The 19527-nt window shown below is 38.4% G+C and overlaps 2 protein-coding genes across 3 annotated transcripts in view; one reads left to right on the top strand and one right to left on the bottom strand.

Moving 5' to 3' along the window:
* The window catches only part of LOC105921538 (MSL complex subunit 3), a 227694-nt gene that overhangs the window by 75404 nt on the left and 132763 nt on the right, over positions 1-19527 (top strand). The window lies entirely within an intron of this gene.
* Positions 1-19527, bottom strand: part of LOC105921530 (E3 ubiquitin-protein ligase Midline-1) — a 74557-nt gene that overhangs the window by 54206 nt on the left and 824 nt on the right. The gene's annotated exons all lie outside the window — the stretch shown is intronic.

Raw genomic sequence — 19527 nt, 5'->3', positions numbered from 1 at the left:
AGAAGCAAATACTCTAAAAAGGTTTAAAGAATGGAGCAGATGGAGACGGATTTAAAAGATGGAGGGAGGAGCACAGGAGAGAAAACATATTGTTAACGGTATTAATTATACCTTTTAATACTTACAAGAATCAATACTCTTTCTCACCGTTTCTTCAAATTTTTGTAACTAGAGTTGCAACTAAGGTAGTATTAGATATACTACCTTAGTTGCAACTCTAGTTACAAAAATTTGAAGAGCAAACACATGAGCAAATGAGCAAACACAGCACACGAAGAGAGAACAGTGAAAAGCAAAGCTTGCGATTTGCAAATAAGAGGGAAACTGTTTTAGATCATTGTGACTCACTAACTCAAAGTGAGGTCAGACAATCCATGGAAATATTTTGATTCGCTCATGCCTCTGCGTCCCTAATAGGAAGCGTGGGGCAACTGAGGTCATTGTGAATCATGATGTTCTCTGAATAAACAGTGGCTGTGATCGTCTTTATCCTGCAGAAGGCTTTCTCTTCTAAGAGAGGCGTGATCATTATCATGTTCAATTATAGCTGCAAAAAATAAGAAAATGTGGAGTATAAATTAACCTGTGAGTAATTTCTGATCTACCAAAAACATCTCGACTCAGTGCCTGAATCTAAGAGCCTAATGTCTTTTTGTAGTTTAGACTCACTGCAACAACACCGCAGCCAGGGAACACGTCTCTGTACATCAGGACAAGGTCACTTTTTTGATGCCCAAAGGCATGCGTATGAACGTACAGACAAGAAGACGGGCAGTTTTTAAGAGACGCACAAACGCAGGCACATTTGTACATGCATGTATAGATGTCAGGCAGCAATATCATTAGCCGTTAGCGTGCCCAACATATCCGCAAACCGTCATGAGCAGAGTTGCGTCATCACTGCTTTTCTTTAGCCTGAAGCGGCTTTATGCTGCATCAGATGAAAGCTTTATAAACCTTATAAAATAGCGGTGTATTATGTGATATTCCCACACAGTTATGGGCATCATTTTTAAAGTGAAAGGAAAATGTAATCTTAGACCACTAAATTAAATCCAGTGTCTCTGCATTTCACCTTTATCATGTAATGGAATTAAATGGAAAAGCGATACATGGCTTTAAAGCTTTCGTACAAACAAAATTCTGAGTTTCTGAATGCATATGGGTAAGGTTGCATATTAAAGCAGGGTTGGCTTTTTTTTTCTTTTTTTTTTAAAAACATCCCAAGCCTGCATCATCTCTCAAAGCATCGATTAATTCATCTAAAAAATGGAGACACCCTAATGTAACTGCCAACTCACTAAGACATGACCGGATGCCTAAACTGACTGCCTCAGCGAGGAGAGCGATAATCAAAGAAACAGTCAAGAGGTCCTTGATGCCTCCACAGGAGCTGCAGGGATACACAGCATATGTGAGAGAAACTGTCAAATGAAAAATGCCATTACATGCCGCTACAAACGGACGGTAAAAGGTGGTTTTCCCAACAATCAAATGAGAGCGACATGCAAATATGTCGTCTATCACATCTGGTTTATCTGAACCCACCATTTCTGTGAAAGAACAGCAAGAAGTGCCTTGACCAGAATTACTTGTCGTGGTCTCTCATGGCACATGCTGCTTACGTTTTCATTGCATACGGCGATTGGCTAAAACCAACCTTTGGTAGGCGGCAGTGGCGGCTGGTGCTAAAAAAACTGAGGGGGGCGCACACAAACAAACAAATGAAAAACAAACAAAACAAATCTTAAAAAATAGCACTATTTGAACATGAATTTTGCCCTCCTTTCCTTCTGCCCAGCAAATTTCTCAATTATATTCTTGTTAAAGTCAGTCATCTCTGTGACTAGTCTTTTCTCCATTGACAACATGGCCAATGCATTCAGCCTGTCCTGAGTCATTGAGTTTCTCAGAAAAGTCTTGATTCTTTTCAGAGTTGAAAAGCACCTTTCAGCTTCTGCTGGTCATGGGTGTGGTGATGAGGATCTTCAAGAGCGTGACAGTTTCTGAAAAGACTTCTTCTAGATTGTTTTCCTGATTTTAATAACATTTGCTGCCATTTTTTAAGGCTGTGTTATGAAATGTGTTACAGCATTTTTGTGGGACAAGATTATACAAAAATTCAGTAACCAAATGTTTTATTCCCCATTACCAATAAACTTCAGTACAACTTAAATAATAAAATATCTTGCTGACAAACATTACATCAACATACCTACACAGCATAGACACAACTAAAGGTATTTCTAACTACAAAGCACATCTTCCTAATATATTAAATAACATTACAATAAACCAGTGTAACAGTGATTTTCCACAACAACTCACCTCTGCAGCAATCCTTTCATGGTCTTCTACACTGAGTATCCGACGCCTCTTCACTGGCTGACTACTACCTACACTGCTTTATCCAACCATGGAGTGGAGAGATCACTTGCCTGCTGCTGAATTTGTAAATTAAGACGATCCGGTCCAAGCTCCTTTATCCTGTTTTTTTTCTTCAAGTGAACGCTTTGTAAAAGCATTTTTTTGTAAAGACAAAACAGAATTTTCTCTCATTTTGAAACTACTCAACTTTGCAAGCATAACCGTGAATCAACCTAACGAACTGCAGCTGAGCTGAGTCGAATCAGGGATTGTCCAATCACACAATGTTTTTAAAAAAATTAGCCAGTACTGACACTCTACCAGTAATGACGCAACAGAATAGGTGTGTCCGGGACGCAGAGCAGTGCGCCCTGTGGAAAAACCTAGATAACCAATTAAAAGTCAGCCTCAGATCACGTGCTTGCCCAAGTTTCTGTGCCTACATTCACTCCCATTAGACCGGCGCCCTGCACATAGGAAAGGAGGAAGTGTGCACAATGTGAGCAATTAAATAGAATTATGTATTTACTATTTTAATAAATTCTAACATGTCTATTGGACACACAGTATGAATAAATACATTTCTAAGTACTTTGCAGTTCAGAAATCATTTATTATCTAAACGATTTAAAGGGGGCGGCGCCCGAGCGCCCCCTACTGGCCAGCCGCCACTGGTAGGCGGGCACTAGGTGTCGTTTTGTCCAATCAGCTCAGAAAGTTCTGCTGAATGTCTCTCCTTTCCCTGAGTGGATTTGATGGAAGCAGACCCAGATTGATGATGTGCAGAACAGAGAGCGCTACACTGGGTGGCCTGTTGCAAAGCTTTTGCACATTTCAGCTGGGATTGTTGTACATCACCCCTGTATACGAGTGATTGGGTGATTAAAAATTTCCATCTGCAGTTTAAAGACATGCCTTTTAAGGTAACTCATAGAGGTGTCTGTGCCAGAGTGACTGTTGAGAACCTTTCTCATAATGCAGACACCGACTCCTAGAAACAGGTAAATTCCTAGTAAGTAAAATTGTATTGGCATTTAGACTTTTAGGGAGGAACAAGCATCCTATTCAAAGGAGGGTGCACCTTGGATTGTTACAATTAATGATTGAGTTAAGTAAAACAAGTTATCCAAACCCACCTTGACCTATGTCGAAAAGTAATATCCCTAATTATGAAATCATACATTAACTGTGATTAACCAAATTTTTGGAACGCAGACCTATTAACTCCAAATCAAAAATGTCTATAAATGACCTGAGAAGTCTGACGTCATTGAGACTGGAAATGTTTGCTTGCAGCCTGCCCATCTTTCATCCCAAAGCTTGCCCGGTTGGTTGAGGTCAGGATTCTTTCCAGGCCAGTTAAATTTCGCCACAATAAATTTACTCATCCATGTCCTTATGGACTTTGATGGTTGCACCGGTGCAAGGTCATTACTGGACTGGACTGGAGGAGACGTTCTCAAACTGTTCCCAAGTAACGAAGTTGTTCAAAATGTCTTGGTATGCTGCAGCACTGAGTTCCTAACAGCAAGTGCCATTCACCTAGCAACTGCCAAACCTTGACTCATGTGGAAATAACAGGGAAGCACAATTTGTAACTCCAGGGAATCCACTTCTGTAGCGTCCAGTTATAAGTTTTACAAAGCTGCATCAGAAACTTCATTACACTTGCTGATTAATGTATCTGCTTGGCAATGGAAATTCATTCCATGAAGCATTGTGCACAATGTTTGAGTTAATCTAAAGGCCACATGAAGTTTGATGCTTTAGCTATCGGCTACACCGGTGGCGTTTGAAGTGCTCGTCTGTTTCCAGAAGCATTAAGACATCCCTCCACATCACTGAATTCAGGAGAACCATATCTGGCTCATATTAGAAACTCCTTGGTGAGGGAATAAAAGCTGCTCTCTGGCTCTTAGAGCCAAACTTAACTTTGAGCTGATATGCTATTTAAAGCACTACTGCATAAATGTATTATATTACAATTCTCATCCGGTAAAAAGTTACTTCTGCCTGCCATTTTGAATAGAGTGTAATGATGCATAAAACCGTGCCGTTTTCCTTTTTAGCTAAGGTTAAAAGCTAGTCGACGTCTAAAAACGTACTTGGAGTTTAAAGAAAGTCGTTACATTATCTTGTTCTCTTCTATAGGATGGTCACATAAAATATATACCAACAATCAATGCTATCTTCCAAAGTAAAAGAGCAATTCTAAAAATTGCTTTTGTCTTTTTTTGTAGTGTTTGTAGGTGGACTAAAGTGTAGACAAGAGCTTGGGAGCCGCATGATGAAATTGGTGAATTTAGTATAAACAAAGTGACAAAAGCATACAGACAGGACAGGAGAGATCAGAACGCTGACCAGGGCCCCGTTTCAAAAAGCTGGGTTAGTGGACATCCAGAGTAATTTCTGTAAAATCCTGCATATCCTGGCTTTTCTGTTTCACAAAGCTCAGAAGCCTTTAATTGAAATTCTGACAACTTACTCCGTGAAACAACCCTGCTAGCGGCTAACAGAGTTTTTCCTGCTTCTAAGTTGAGATCTGTGCAAGAACATGTCGGGAAAGGCGTTTCTTTTTCTGGAGGAGCCTTTATGCCGGAGCGCAAACGCTCCACAAAAATCTGTCTGGAGAAGCTGATCAAACAATGATTAAATGTTTTCATTTCTGGATTATTTTTCAAGCGTTGCCGTTTTTCACCACTGTTGTTGATTTATCTCAATATTCTCAGTCTGCACATCGCTTTTTTTAAAACAAGGGGACACTCTCAGTTCTGAACAATTTCTTTGTGCTGCACTTAGTTTTTTTGCCAGCGGCAGCTTTTTAATAACGTAGGTGACACAGAAAATCTTTCAGAGGCAGCTGTATATAAGAATGTTACTGCGGCACTCAGTTATAGTAAAGTTTGATGGTGTTCCATAGTCTGAGATCCACAAGACTAATAAAAGAACTAAATCGAATGAAAGCAATAATTGTTTTTTGAGACTTCCATCTCTAATTTTCCATTCATATATTTTAGTTTCCATTCATATATACACACACACACACACACACACACACACACACAGAAACACAACACCGTTAGGGCTACGGCACATTTCTTGACTTTACTTAAATTTCAAATACAGCCTGTATGAATAGTGTAAAGTGAGGTTGGCACAAATTCTACTCAACTCAGGGTTGGATGCTGAGTTTAGTTACCTGGTTGATATCACCTGTTCTGAAACTGAAACCGCTGAGAATGACAGCGTGAGGTAGAACTAGTACAAGCTTTCTGCTCTGGGTAGATTGGCCATTCTTTCTCAAAAACGGGACCCAGAACAGGGGGAAGCATAACAGAGGATCAAACAAGGAGGAGAAGGCAGGAGAGAGTACTGAGCAACAGGTGGATTACATGACAGTAACAAGCTGAGAGAGCGGTTGCAATGAAATGCCAGAAGACGGGGAGGAAAGCAGAACCTAACAAGAGTACAACAGACTCTAAAACAAACAAGACTAACTTCTAACTGAACTGAAGACAAGGGACAGGCAGGCAAGAGAAGAAAGATCTGATAGAAACAAGAATAAATGAACTATATCCATAATGAACGGAACACTAAATGACAATAAAGAAGAAAGGAACAGCAGCTGAACGATACTAAAATGGTGGAAAAACTGTCCATTTGTTCCTGGGGCTCATAACAGTAAAACATTTTTGCCTTTATTTTTGTTACATTTGAGTAAATTCCTGAAAAACCTACGTATAACACTTCAGAGCCAGAAAACCTAAAGTTAGAAAAATAAATAAACTTACTCTTCGAATGGTTTTAAAAGTAGATAAATATTTACAATAGTTTTCTAAAAAGACTCAAGCCTTTTAACTCATTCACTAAAACGCATGACCGACCGAGCATCCGTCCCTCCACAGTCCAAAAACTCTTGGAGTACTCACAGTACAGACTGGTTTCATGACAAAAAATAACATTGTGTTAAAAGAATGTGTGGCTGCTTTTTAGCAACACAGATAACCGGTTCAGTCAGCCCTTTAACTGCAGATAATCTATGCAGGAACTGTGTGCAGAATTGTAATTTTTTCCAAATAAGGTTTTCCTCATAATGGGTCATTCATCACGCTGGTGAATTCCAGCCAGACCTGGCTCCCAACAGAGCAGAGTCAATTCAATCTGGAGAGACTCAAATGGATAAAAAGAGGCAATTATAGCGATTTGTTGACACGAATTAGAAAAGTCCTTTGGCGCTCGGACCCCGACGGAAGAGGAGAAAGCTGAAGAGCAGGAGAATCCATGGGTGGAGTCTTGTGGGATGATAGGATGAGGTCTTGACGACACATTGACCAGTGAGTCTTCCAGCATGAACTTTTGTCTAAACTCCATTTATATTTATATAATACATTTTATATGACAACCTTAAAATAAAAAGTAAAGATAAAAAAAACAATTAAAAGTGGTTAAAAACAAATCAAGCAAATTTAAAGCAAGTATTGAGATGAGGAATACAGGAGCCTAACTATAATCATGTGAAAATAGATACCTGTTGAGTTATAATTCTGTGAGCGCAATCATTTAAAGCTATAAATCTGAAACGTTTTCAAATCTTACGTCTCCATAACTGAGAACCATTGTAGATTTTATAAAATAGCACTGATTTGTAAACTTTTAGGAGGTTTTTATATTCCTAGGTAGGGAGCTGGTTTGTTTGGTCACTAAGCTGCTGCTTAGACACCGTTTCTTTGGCTAAATCACTTAAGATTTAGCCAAACAAATCTTTTCAGTTCATTTTATGAACTGAAATTCCAAGCAGGAGAGTTTGCCGTCGCTACCTCTGCTCCAGATGGCCATTTTTATGCACTGATGCCCGGATTCTTCTGCTTAATCTTTCTTTGTTGTTCATTTGCCAGTTTGCATATGGAAATTGACATAACGACCGTGAGCTACATGCCTGAGCACATTAGAAAAGGAAAAGTTGTATAAATGTAGATTTGTGCCCTTTTAGAATGGGACTTGTATAATTGTGACCTTTCCAGAAGACGTTCCCCATTCTCGTGCAAATGATACAAGGAACGGAACATGATCCCCTTCGAGCTGAAACGCAGAACAAAATGTACATCTTAGTTTAGGCAAAATAATTTCTTTCCCCGTTGTTTGATGATTCCAAGCCAGTATAGATATGTGAAGCCAAATGTTTTATATAGTCATTGCTTCCTTAAGATTTGCTTTCCCACTGTGAAAAAAAATTGACTTTTTCCCAGATGTGCTGAATGACGGCATGAAGTATGAATAAGTTATAAGTGAAAGTCAAGTTCCCGGGGTCCTATGGCTCCCGCCCCTGCTGTGTAGTGTGTGAATATGTGTGTGGTGGTTCATCTAATGTCATGATTAATGTCCTTTGGGGCTTCCTGTTGCAGAGAGAACTTTCTGATTTATGGGCGCGCCACAACCTGTGACTGCGAGGACACGCGCACAAACTCACACACATGCTTTATTATCCTATTCTTACATCTATTTTTGCTCATTGGGGCAATTTTGGGAAAACAAGAAAGTTGGAAGTAAAATGTACGAAAGGTGACTGGCAGGATTTGAGCGCCGGAACTTTAATCAACGAGCATGCATTTTGTATGAGGGGTTTGCAGGTGGCTTTACATAGTTTCAGAACTGGTGATTAATAATTAATGGAATAAGTGATGGACTCAGCTGGATCATTTTTGGTATCAAATATTAATCAAATCTGTCTGGCTCAGGTCTGATTTGTATGAATCTCAATTTACTGTCTTGTGAACCGCTTCTTCAAGGCAAATGAAACTGCGGGGACCAGAGGATAAATGCACATTATGCCTATAAAAGAGGGTCCCAATCGACTGGATTTTTGCTTTGTCATATCCTTTTACATCATTAAATTAATAAAACTGCAGCACTTTCTTTATTTAGTCCCATAATTACTCAAAATATGTAACTATCAGAGTTGAACTGAATTATATTTTAGCAAATGGGTAAGAAGTGCTTGATTTCAAATGGGGAGAATAGAATGGGACCCATTTCTGTAAAGTATACTTTTTTTTTTACATTGAATCAGAAGCTAAATTTTAAAACGATCAATGAGATTTTTGCACTTAAAACAGGAACAATTCATCTCCATCTTATTTCAAGTGCACGATGTCTAATTATCTTATTCTAGGGTCAAAATAGTCATTCCATTGGCAGATAATCTTATTAACCTGCTCAAATCAAGGATACATACACTAACTTTAAGAACACTTAACTTATTTTTAGATCCGTTTTGGCACTGTGTGAGCTTATTCTAACACATTTAAATGCATTCAAGGCAGAGCCAAATCTTTTTATTCCTGCAACCTATCAGCTATGGCGCTAACAACCAATGGTTTTCCGTCTTGTAATTGAAACACCACTTGGGTAGTTGAGATGTCATTCTGACATTGAAGTCCAACCTCTGAGGCAAATTAAATGGCATTAGAAAAAATCTGGTGGCCCATTAAGCTCCTGCCTATACCTTTCTGCACTTCAAACCACAAAAGCCAGTTCTATGATTTTATTTTCTATATCCATCAGTGAACTTTTCAGTGATTCGAGAAAGCACTTATTACTGCGAGTAAATGGGTATATGTCACAAAGATGAGACGAGCTAAGGTTCACTAATGATTAATTAAACACAAGTTAAAAACAAAAAAAGTAAAGCCTATCTAAGAGTCACTTAATTTGATCTGACAAAGGCTGTTTTTTTTTTTGTTTTTTTTCCTGGATCCAGTTTGCTTTTCTGCTCATGTGGGCCCACAAGCTCTGTCTTACTTGGTTTCACTGTCAAATTCTGCTCTTAAACCAGTAATTTTTGTCCAGGGGGTGATTCTGAGACTCAGACGATCCCATACTTGTAATGCCCGGTGATTCCTTTTGGATCAATATGGAGCTGAATTATTTTTATTACAGTTGAAGCCTAACTCTGCCTATTTAACCCAGTGAATGTAACAATGTCCTGAACTGTTTGCATGGAAGAAAATTATAGCAACATGTTTACACAAAGTCAGTCTTCTCTAAGAAAAAGAGAGTTCAGTATGAGCCAGAGCTGTAAAAAGATGCACTTCCAGGGAAGGAGTCATTATAAGGAACTGGTCAACCAAAAAGAACTGAACCTGGAGAGTTGGAGAACTACTTCCCACTAAGCAGGCGGTTAAAAAATATTGGTTTTAAATGTTCTAAAACACCTTCTTTTGACCTCAGAGGAACTTAAGTTCCAAAAATGTCAGCTTTCAGTTTAAAAACACAACTATCGAATGACTGAGACTGTTTTCCCATTTAAATCTTTTAAGATGTAGCAATTTCAGTGACTGAAACAAAGGTTAAAGAGTCCAGGTTGAAATGTATTTCTACTTAAGTAAAAAAATGGAAAGCTTTAAAATAGTCTAAGCAACTTGAAGTAATGTGGAGAAAATCAGAGGATTTGTTTTTGCTGGGCATGTTGCTATTTATGCAGGGGGGGCATCTCAAATATCTTTGCCCTGGCTAGGCAGTGTTTTAGGAAAACATGTTTTCTGGCAGCCAATTGTTTTTGAAGAAAGGGCAAGTTGATTTAATCAAACTAGAGAAATCGCAGTCTTAAAAAGGAATAAATGTGTAGTAGTTGATAAGCAAACTGAAAACAGGAGCTTTATATTATGAATTCTGAGACTGTTCTCATGCAGTATTTAGGTACCGAGGCCAACAGGCAGTTGCGCTGTCAAACTGAAGAGCATCTCGGGGAAACAAAGCTTCTTAAAGTCACTGACATTTGCTGCCAAGATGCTGGGGCCCTCTACGTGTCTTGTTTTCGATCTTTCCTCACCTGTCCCCTCAGGCAAAGCCAACACCTTGTTTCTATTCTCCTGCCATCGTTGCAGATAAATACCACCAGTAACAAAAATAGTGGGCCGGTTCTCAAATTCTGGCACAAATAGATCCTGGATTTTTAGTCAATAAACAACCTACTGCACTTTCCAGGATAGACGGTGAAAAGAAGGGAATCTGAACCTGTGCATAACATGGAGTATAAACCGTTGTTCATCCTCGGATCTGTTGTGTCAAGACTAAAAGGGATTTATTCTTGGGTAAAAAAAAAAGAAAATGAGGTATATTCAAATGTTAACCCTTTAAAGCTTGATACAGGTAATTGTGAGGAGACTTCACATTTTTTTTAAAAAGAAAATCTTTTTGGTTGCTTTAAAAATAAAATACAATGTCAGGCTTTCAAATCCTCTTTGTATCGTAATTGACATGTTTGACCAAAAAGTACATTTTCCTCATGTTTTATGCATTTTTATACAGGGTGTGTAAAATATCATTTGTGTATTGTAAATTATACTGACTTTGTGGTGAAGATGGAGATCTCAGAAATATTTGTATCAAAAATTATATATTTGGAGTTATAGAGTTACGATCTTCGCTTGATTATTTTAGATGAAAAAGCTTACAAAAGACCAACAGCTAGTGGGTTGAACTTAGTTCATGAGGAAAAAAGCCTTAAAGCACAGGTTTTGTGGCTCATCGTGTTATTAATATGGCCATTCTTTGGTGGAAACCCATGTCTAGCTTCCCATTTTCTGTAGTGTACAACATGGACCGCGGAATTACACCAAATCGTCCGTCTTCATATTTATTATTAAGGCCATACCATAATGACTGTAATGGTCTTTACTGTTTAAACTGGAAATATTGCTGTGATAGTCAGTGTTACAATTTCAATGTCACATTTAGGTTTAGTAAAAATATGAATATTACAAAATGGAACGAAAAAAGTACTTGTTTTGGAAGCAATATTCCCTGGTGGATTTAAATCCTTTTGACGAGATAAAATATTTCCCCAACCTAAAGATTTTCCATTTATCAAAAAAGGCCAAAAAGAGTAATTTAAGACAAGAGTTTAATTCATTGAACCTCCACCAGAAATGTTACTGAAAGGGTTGGTAGTGCATCAGGGGCCATACCATATTATGGTTGCATTACTGTAGAAAACTCTATCCTAATCAATCTAGCCTATGATGATAGCATAGCCCTTTGTTTAACTTTAAGTTTAACTTTCCAACAACATGAAGTAGGGTAAAAGATCTCTAAGAGCAACACTTTATTCTAAAGAAATTCATTATTAGATCAGAAAGTAAATCATTGACATCCATCATTATAGAAAGAGGTGCCATGCTCATATTTAAGGCTTTAGTTCTCCAGCGAACCATAATGAAACCCCTTACCCAGAAAAACGGCAGGCACAGAACAGTTGAGACCCTTTCTAGAAGTTAGGTCTGAAAAGGACCTCAATGAGTAATTCAAGGTGTTGTAAAACAAGTACATCATCTAGAGCACTTGCTAGCCTCACTTGTCTAATTTAAAATCAGTTTCATGACCAGCAATTTAACACTGGGGGGGGAAATGTCATTTACGGTTGAGTTCTATGGTGCAAGACACTGCTGCCCAAAAAGAACACAAAGGCCCATCTCACATTTGCCAAAAAACATCTTTTTAATCCACAAGAATATTTCTGTTAAAGTATTCTGTGGCCCAATGAGACAAAAGGGCAACTTTTGGAAGGCGTGTTTCTCAAATATCAAACATGGTGATGACAGTGTGGGGCTTTTTTGCTGCTTTGGGATCTGAACAACTCACTTTAACTTCTCTACCAGGAAATCCTGAGGCAGAATGTCTGAGTTCAGGACTTTTATCCGTACTTGGGTTATCAAAGCGGACAATGGTCCAAAGCAATACAGGAAGTTACCCTCTATTTAGCTAGAAATAAACAACACATCAAACCTGAGAATTAAATCCGTCTGAGATGCTGTGATATTATTTTATTAAGCCGGATATTGATGCTCAGCACTTTGAATCATCTTGTTGCTGAAAAGTGCTTTATAAATAAACTTGCCTCTGCTCAGAAATCCTCCCTCGTAGCTGAAAGTAAAGTGAATCCTGCCAAAAGGGAAACGGAACCCCTTCACAGCAAAAAGATTGCTTAATGTGAGTTGTTGCTACCAAAGGTGACACGACCAGTTATTAGGTTTAGGGGCAGTTACCTTTTTACAACACATTGTCAGATTGTGTTGGATTGGTTTTCTTACTAAAGGTTGTATTTCCTAAGGTCATCTATATAATTTTAATATCAAGTCTGATATTAAAATTATATGAATCTACTTGCACTCTTTTTTGCTTTTGTCACATCTACAAGGGAAAAATGCTTAATTTTCACAGCACTGTATATTAATAAGCACTATAAACATGCATAACAAAAGTTTACTAAAATGAAACTAAAGTCTGGGAAAACACGGAATCACCGTCCCTGATCTGCGACCTAAATTTGCTCGTTTTTAACCTGAAAACATTGACCCAATCCAGCGTGTGGGGCCCATGTATTGAATCTCTGCTTCAGCTAATGAAAAAGCCAATTAATGCCGTCAGTAGGGTGTGCACTGAGGGGAACCGATGATAACCGGCACACTGAGCTGCACAGGCACACACTGTGCACAAACTGTCTGGAAAGGATGCAGTCTGGTTGAAACTTGGTCTGAAGCTGGTCTTTTAAACTGAAAACTTTTTGATTTCACTCTTAAAGGCTTTAGATTAGAATCTTACCTGGTTTTGACATTTGGTACTTGCTAAGATTTTTCAAAATCACCCCTGAACACACCTATATAGCAGGACGGGCTGACTTGTGTTCTTCCTAAGAAGCTAAATTTCTGATTGGTCAATACAGTATCTTGGTTTCACGGCAAACATCTTTCCCACGGCTTTGTTTTGTGTCATGGAGCAACGGTAATCCAACACGTTTCACTATCTTGATCAACTATTGCAATCCTTCCCGAAAGACTTCATTCCAGATGTCTTCTGATGTCTCAAACTCTGTAAATGAAATCACGTATGCAGCATTAGACATTTAATTGAAATAATTTGTAAAGTCGACCATTGAATGTTGCAACTGAAATCAAATCTCATTGAAACCAGCAACATTTTTTGTTCAATCCGTCATTGTCCAGTTTCTGAGAGTCAATGTAAATAGTTTATTTTGTTAACTGGTAGGTGTGGCAATTAGTGGGGTCTTCTGCTGCTGTAGCTCATCTGCTCCAATATTTAATATACTGTGCATTCAGAGACCATTATACTTTTTTTTCAAGCTGCTGTTTTCCATTGTTTCAAATCAGTAACTATTCTCCTATGACCTTACAGGAAGCCCATTATGAACAGCTGCTGCTCACTCTCTTTTTTTGGGGGGGGGGGGGGGGGGGGGGGGTGGAAATGCATGTCTGGAAAATCCCAGTCTATAAGTTTCTGAAATAGTTCAGTCTATGTGGCATAAACAGTGCTATATTCATAGTGACTAACATTTCCTTTCTTCGGCATTTAGATGCTCAGTTTGAACTTTAGAAAGACATCTTCACCACATCTAGATATCTAAAGGCGTTAAAGTGGCTAAAGTGGCTGTTATGTGATTGGTTGATTTGGCGGCACATCATTAAGCGGGGGAGTGCGTTTGTATTTTTGCCTTCCTTTTGAATTCCAGTGTCAATCTAAAGTGTAAGCTCCCATGGATGTAGCTCTACTCGTAACAGGATTCCAGCACTTTAAACTCTCGTTAGACCCTTCTAATGTTCTGTAGTGGCTCGCACAAAAGGACAATATGTTGGGAGAAGCGGATTCCCGGCACAGTTGAAGAAGAGCTTTGCAAAAGCTGTGTGGCTGGCAGAGATGGAACTGCACAGAGCACTTGACTAGTTCACAGCCCATCTTATCACCAAGAGTGTCTTTGGCTCTCTAAGGCTTTGTCATAGCGCAGATTAACATTCAAGTCCCATGTTTGGTCACCCGAAGAACAAACCCGCCCATTCATATTTCCCAGCACCCCGCCGGGTGGATGAAAGGAGGGCCACAGCTAATAAAATGCCTCAACTTTTATTTGTCCTCCCACCCACTTCTCTCCAAATTCAGCCCTATGCCTTTTTCTCCCCATTCAAACTGGTTTTCTTCAGTTTTGGTATAAGGCAAGGAAGTGGCCTGCAGCCAGCGCTCTGCTGCTGGGGAGCTGAAACATGAATGCCAAGATGGATGGGATTTTATAGCTGGAATGTTGGGGGGGGTTGGCTGGGCATGAAAAAGACTTGACACACTGGCACTCAGTGATGCCAAGGCCCCAGAGCTTGACACCCTGCTGAGCAGCAAGTATGGCAGAGAGGGCGTCATGACTGGAAATAATTTTAGCACATCAGAGTCTGAAGACATCAAAAGAAGAAAATGGTTGAGATTTAAAATACATCAAACATGACTTATCTGAATTAGATTTACCAATTGCATTTTAGTTATGAATTATAATTTCTACGACGCAAAACAAAATGTGCAAAATATGGTGGGCAATGTACAGAAGTTGAAGAGATTTGCCTCTCGCCGTCTCCGTTTTCCTCCAACACCTTCACTCCTCCACTCATAAATTAATGTATGCTGTCGGTGTGTCTCATGGCGCGCCTTCTGCCACATACTGTTTCACTTCGTTTTAGCTCCGCACCAGTAGCTCCAGGTATTCCACTGTCACATCCTGCTTCATTCACCCAACACTTTCCCTCCTACACGTGTCAACACTGATAAGAGGGCGAGGTGGAAGAAATCCATAATGTGGAAACGTGAACTTGGAATGTTGTAAACAACAAAATATGTGTGACCATGGTGGCTACCTGGAGCCGACTGGTGAAGGTTTGTTGTGAGCAAAAAAACATGTTTTTTTTTTTGTTTTTTTTGTTTTTTAAGACTTATAAAAAAAAGAAGCGTGCACATTAATACTTGAGTGATCCAGAGTCAGCCCCAGGAAAAAAAAAAAAATCTAAGTCACAGAATGGAGGCCTAAGACCGGAGGGGCAATTTATTTATTTATGTTTTTGCACGAGTGACGCATTATTAATTATGTACATTTAAACTTTTGATCATTGATGCTGAAAAAGGTTAACGTATATACAAATTTAGAACACTTTACATTTTCTTGCTTAATAAATTTTGTTTGTGGAATAGCTTAATATTTTACAATAACCTCACCTGCTAAAGTAAAGATAAAGATACATGTGCGTATAAAGCAATACTGAATATTATTTTAAAAAAAAATGAAAAAAGTTCAATATTCTGTCACTCATTTCAGAAAAATGAAAACTTTAGTTTTTTTACTATAAGATTCTGTCACAGACAACAATGTGTTCTTTTTAAGGTGTTATAAAAGTAAATAGAGTATGGTAACGGATGAAGGATCAAATTTGGGGTCTTGAAAATTTTGAATATTGTGAAAATAATATTGGAAACTTGCCTAAGGCCTATAATGCACATGGATGACCAACAAGGGTAAATGGTGCTACTTAGAAATGGACACTCTCTTCTCTCCGGACATATTTGTTTATTTCCGGGAGGTGGGCTGTGCTTATACATCATATCACGCAAAGGATTGTGGGATTCCTCATAGCTCCTTAGTGCCAGTGAGGGGTATTGTGAGGTCGCTATGCCAAAGGAACTAAGAGAGGAAGCATACAGGCTCCTTTTCATACCTCCTTCCTTACTGAGTGCACTATTTGGACAGCACTCATCGTCACGGACGATGACACACTTATGTTTTTGCTCCATTGTATATATGAAGATTCACTATATATAACTGAATGCATCTTTCCTACTCTGCACCTTTATGCATGAGCCGATGTGGCAAGTGAATTTCTCCATTGTGAGATCAATAAAGCCTATGTTATCTTAAAGAGTCCTTACCCATTAGACCTGTTTGGATGCAGCCCCTAGCTGCATACTGAGGTAATTCAGTCATTTAATTCAGATGTGTTGGACCAGGGACATGTCTAAAAGTTGCAGGACTGGAGTTTGACAACCCAGCTCTAAAAGGTAAGAAATATGAAAAGTAAAACTTGCATTTCATCTGGAAATCAAGGTCCCAGAGTCTGGAGAGTCATTGTGTTGTAGTCTATATAAAGTGGATCTGCAATACTTTGGTCTGAATTTCTCATTATCATTCAGAGGTTTCTCTAAGAACAATTGATTTTGGTGCCGTCTCTTTAAATGCAAAGAAGCCGTTTCACACCCTGCCCCTTTCCAAGTCACAGAGCGTTCCACGCCACCATGTTTGGTCATTTTTGTAGTATGCTGGGGGATGGTGTGATGAATTGTTTGGGTTAATGCCCCCCAATCAAAGTAGCTTCAGCATCCTTGAGCTACAAAATCTCAGCAGGAGCATAATCCTAGCAGATTGGCAAAATTGGTAAACCGGAAATCCGCGACCTTCTTTAGCAGCTTCACAGCAAATACTTTGACGTAACTCTTCACAAAGCATGGAGAAAACTGAACAGGTTGCTAAATATGACCCAAACACAATATAACTATATATATATATGCAGCATCTGGAGAGAAGTTACATTTTCTGCAATCTTAAAGACTCAAAGTACACAACCAAGTGTATTTAAGGGTTAATAGTGGATTCTGCATGATATAGCCCCTTTAAAATAAATAAAACAGGGACTATCAAATTGAAAAATTTGTAGAGAAAATGCAATGTTGACTAACAGCATTTTGATCCATTTCATTTATCTTGCAGTACAGATTAATTCTGCTCTGCCAGACAGCGAGATACGCAATGTTTTCTGCACCAGCAACTAAAGGCGGTTCATTATCCCTGTTCATTATTCAATATTTAGTGTGATTCTGCGCCGGTGACAAATTAAGCCCTCAACGATTTGCAGCAGCGGTGTCAACCGTTTGGGGGAAAAATGTACATAGTGATGAAAGAAAACATTCAGAAATGCAATCTTCTAAACTTGAAACAATCTTACAGAAGTCCTTAGCAAAGTTCTCCATAATTCATCAGCGCATATATACAGCGTTTGTATTATTCATTTGCCGTGTCATGTCCACTTTACTGCTTAGCAGTGAAGAATGAGCTAGTATTTAAGGTCTCATCGAAGTAGACCTGAAGGAGCTATTTATCTTTTAGAGACGTGATTTATGTTTTTTATTCCTTTAAAAGATGAGTAAATAAATTCTGTTTGCACACAGCTGGGGAAACTATCCATTAACCCGCCCTTCTCTCGTCTGTGGAAGATTACGAGAAGCCGGAGCCTATAAACCTAAACGGCTATTGGAGACTGATTCCAAAGGCTTGTTTATGCAGCTTAAGATTCTTTGTCTGTCTGTGTGGGACGTTTGCATTTGAAGTGACCCAAATAATTTGGATTTCTTATCACGAATCAGAGAAAATGTAAATGTTATTTCTTTAGTACAACCCTGGATATGTTTTTATAACAAAACCATCAAGTAATAGATGAAGATTAGTTTAATTTAATATTTAATGTTGTGTTTTAGTCGCTCAACCTCACAGAAATTCTGTTCCCTGAACCTAACAAAGACATTGGGTAGGCTAGAGTAACTTGAGTATCCTAGCAGGCATTGGAACCAGGTAAAACAATAGTAAATGGTGGAAATAAAAGACATCATCCTGCTAGGTATGAGCTTGGTAGCAGTGTAAAGGTATAACAATGTTTTTAAATAAAATCTAACTTTAAAATGGCTAAACCGTTCATCATACATTTATTATGCTTTAAATTCCTTTAACCTTGATCACATTTTCTCAGAATACAGTTTTGTTTTTGTTTTTTTGTTTTTTAAATGCTTGTTTTTTTCTGGCTCTTTGTTGTTTTTGTATTTGTATTTTTTGGAAATAAATAAATGAACGAGTGTGGGGTTATGTACTTCATGCATTTTAGAATATTTTTTTATGGTATTGCTTGATGCTGACAGAAAACAAATTTTCATGCAAATTTATGGAAGTTATTTTCTGACTGTGTGCCGCATAGAACAGCACTGCCCCTCCCCCACCTGTTGTCGTGAAGAGCAGGTTACTTGGCTGAGGAAGTCCACATTTGTAGAAACTTGGAGTACCCTTTTAACGCTCTTAAAACATTTGGCAAGCAAAAAGGAGCATGTCTTTCAACCATCTGCTGGCAGTTTGTCTAATTAACTAGGAAATATTAGCTTTTTCTACTTTAGCTTTTTTCTTTATCAATTAGCTCAACATTATAATTGCATAAAAAAAATTAGCAAGTATTCTGTATTTTTGGTGACATATGAGTATTAAAGTTAAGATTACAATGATTACATTTTTCAAAAATACATTAAAAAGATGTTTAATGCTTAAAGGTATCCATAAGGATGAAAGTTTCTTTCATTTCAGGCAAATATGTAAATTCAAGATTTAAATGTCTGTGAATACGGTGAAACTGGTCTCTTTACGCAGCGTTGTCGTCATACAGGGACAATCACACCTGTGCCTAATCCTAACTCTTAACCATTACATGACTAGGACCAACAGAATCAATTTGTTAGCTCTTTCAACACAACTTATGGGAATGGCAATGAGTAAGATGAGCCGGCTAAGGCTGAGGAGCGCATAGATGCCAACATCTCTCATCATCTGAGCTCTACATGGGACTGCACTGATATTATGGAAGCATCCGGTCTGCAGCAATGTTTGTCAATGTCACAACGACTATGACTTGTAATTAAAGCTTTAAAATTCTTAATTTCCTGGATGAAATTAGTTGCCCTGAAGGCTGGCTTTCTGCAGTTAAGAATGCTTAAGTACTTATTGCAAGTGATTATTTAATTTCCTGGATGAAAATAGTTACCCTAGGCTGACTTCCTAAAGTAAAATAACTATACAACAAATATTAAAAAAAAATAGCTGACTTAATTAACAATTATTTGAAAGGAATGGATGGTTCCTTTGAAGGATTCAGCTCTGCCTTTACTATTCGGTGTCTGACTACCCACCAAGTAGAATAAACATAGTTTGGTCTAGTTGGACTGAACGTTGAATGTATTTATCTTGGGCTTTTTTAGACCTTAATGAATAACCGAAGAGGTTACTTTGACAGTTATTACCAGCAAAAGTTTAAAACCTGAGGCAAAAATTAGGTTTTCAAACTGAAGATCTCCACTCTTCATTATGTAAACCTACAAGTTTTGATTGAAACAGGAGGGGGAAAATATATATATACTATGGGTTTACATAGATTAGCAACAAAACAGAATAAAAGTGGAAGACTTGGTGTATTGAGTTGAAGTTATTAGACTGTGCTGTCCAAACAAGTAATTCACCTGCTCTCATGTGCAAGG

This window comes from Fundulus heteroclitus, chromosome 24, assembly GCF_011125445.2.
Source record: "Fundulus heteroclitus isolate FHET01 chromosome 24, MU-UCD_Fhet_4.1, whole genome shotgun sequence".
Taxonomy (NCBI): Eukaryota; Metazoa; Chordata; class Actinopteri; order Cyprinodontiformes; family Fundulidae; genus Fundulus; species Fundulus heteroclitus.
Note: the sequence above shows the minus strand (reverse complement) of the source record. Positions and strands in the feature narration are given on the sequence as shown.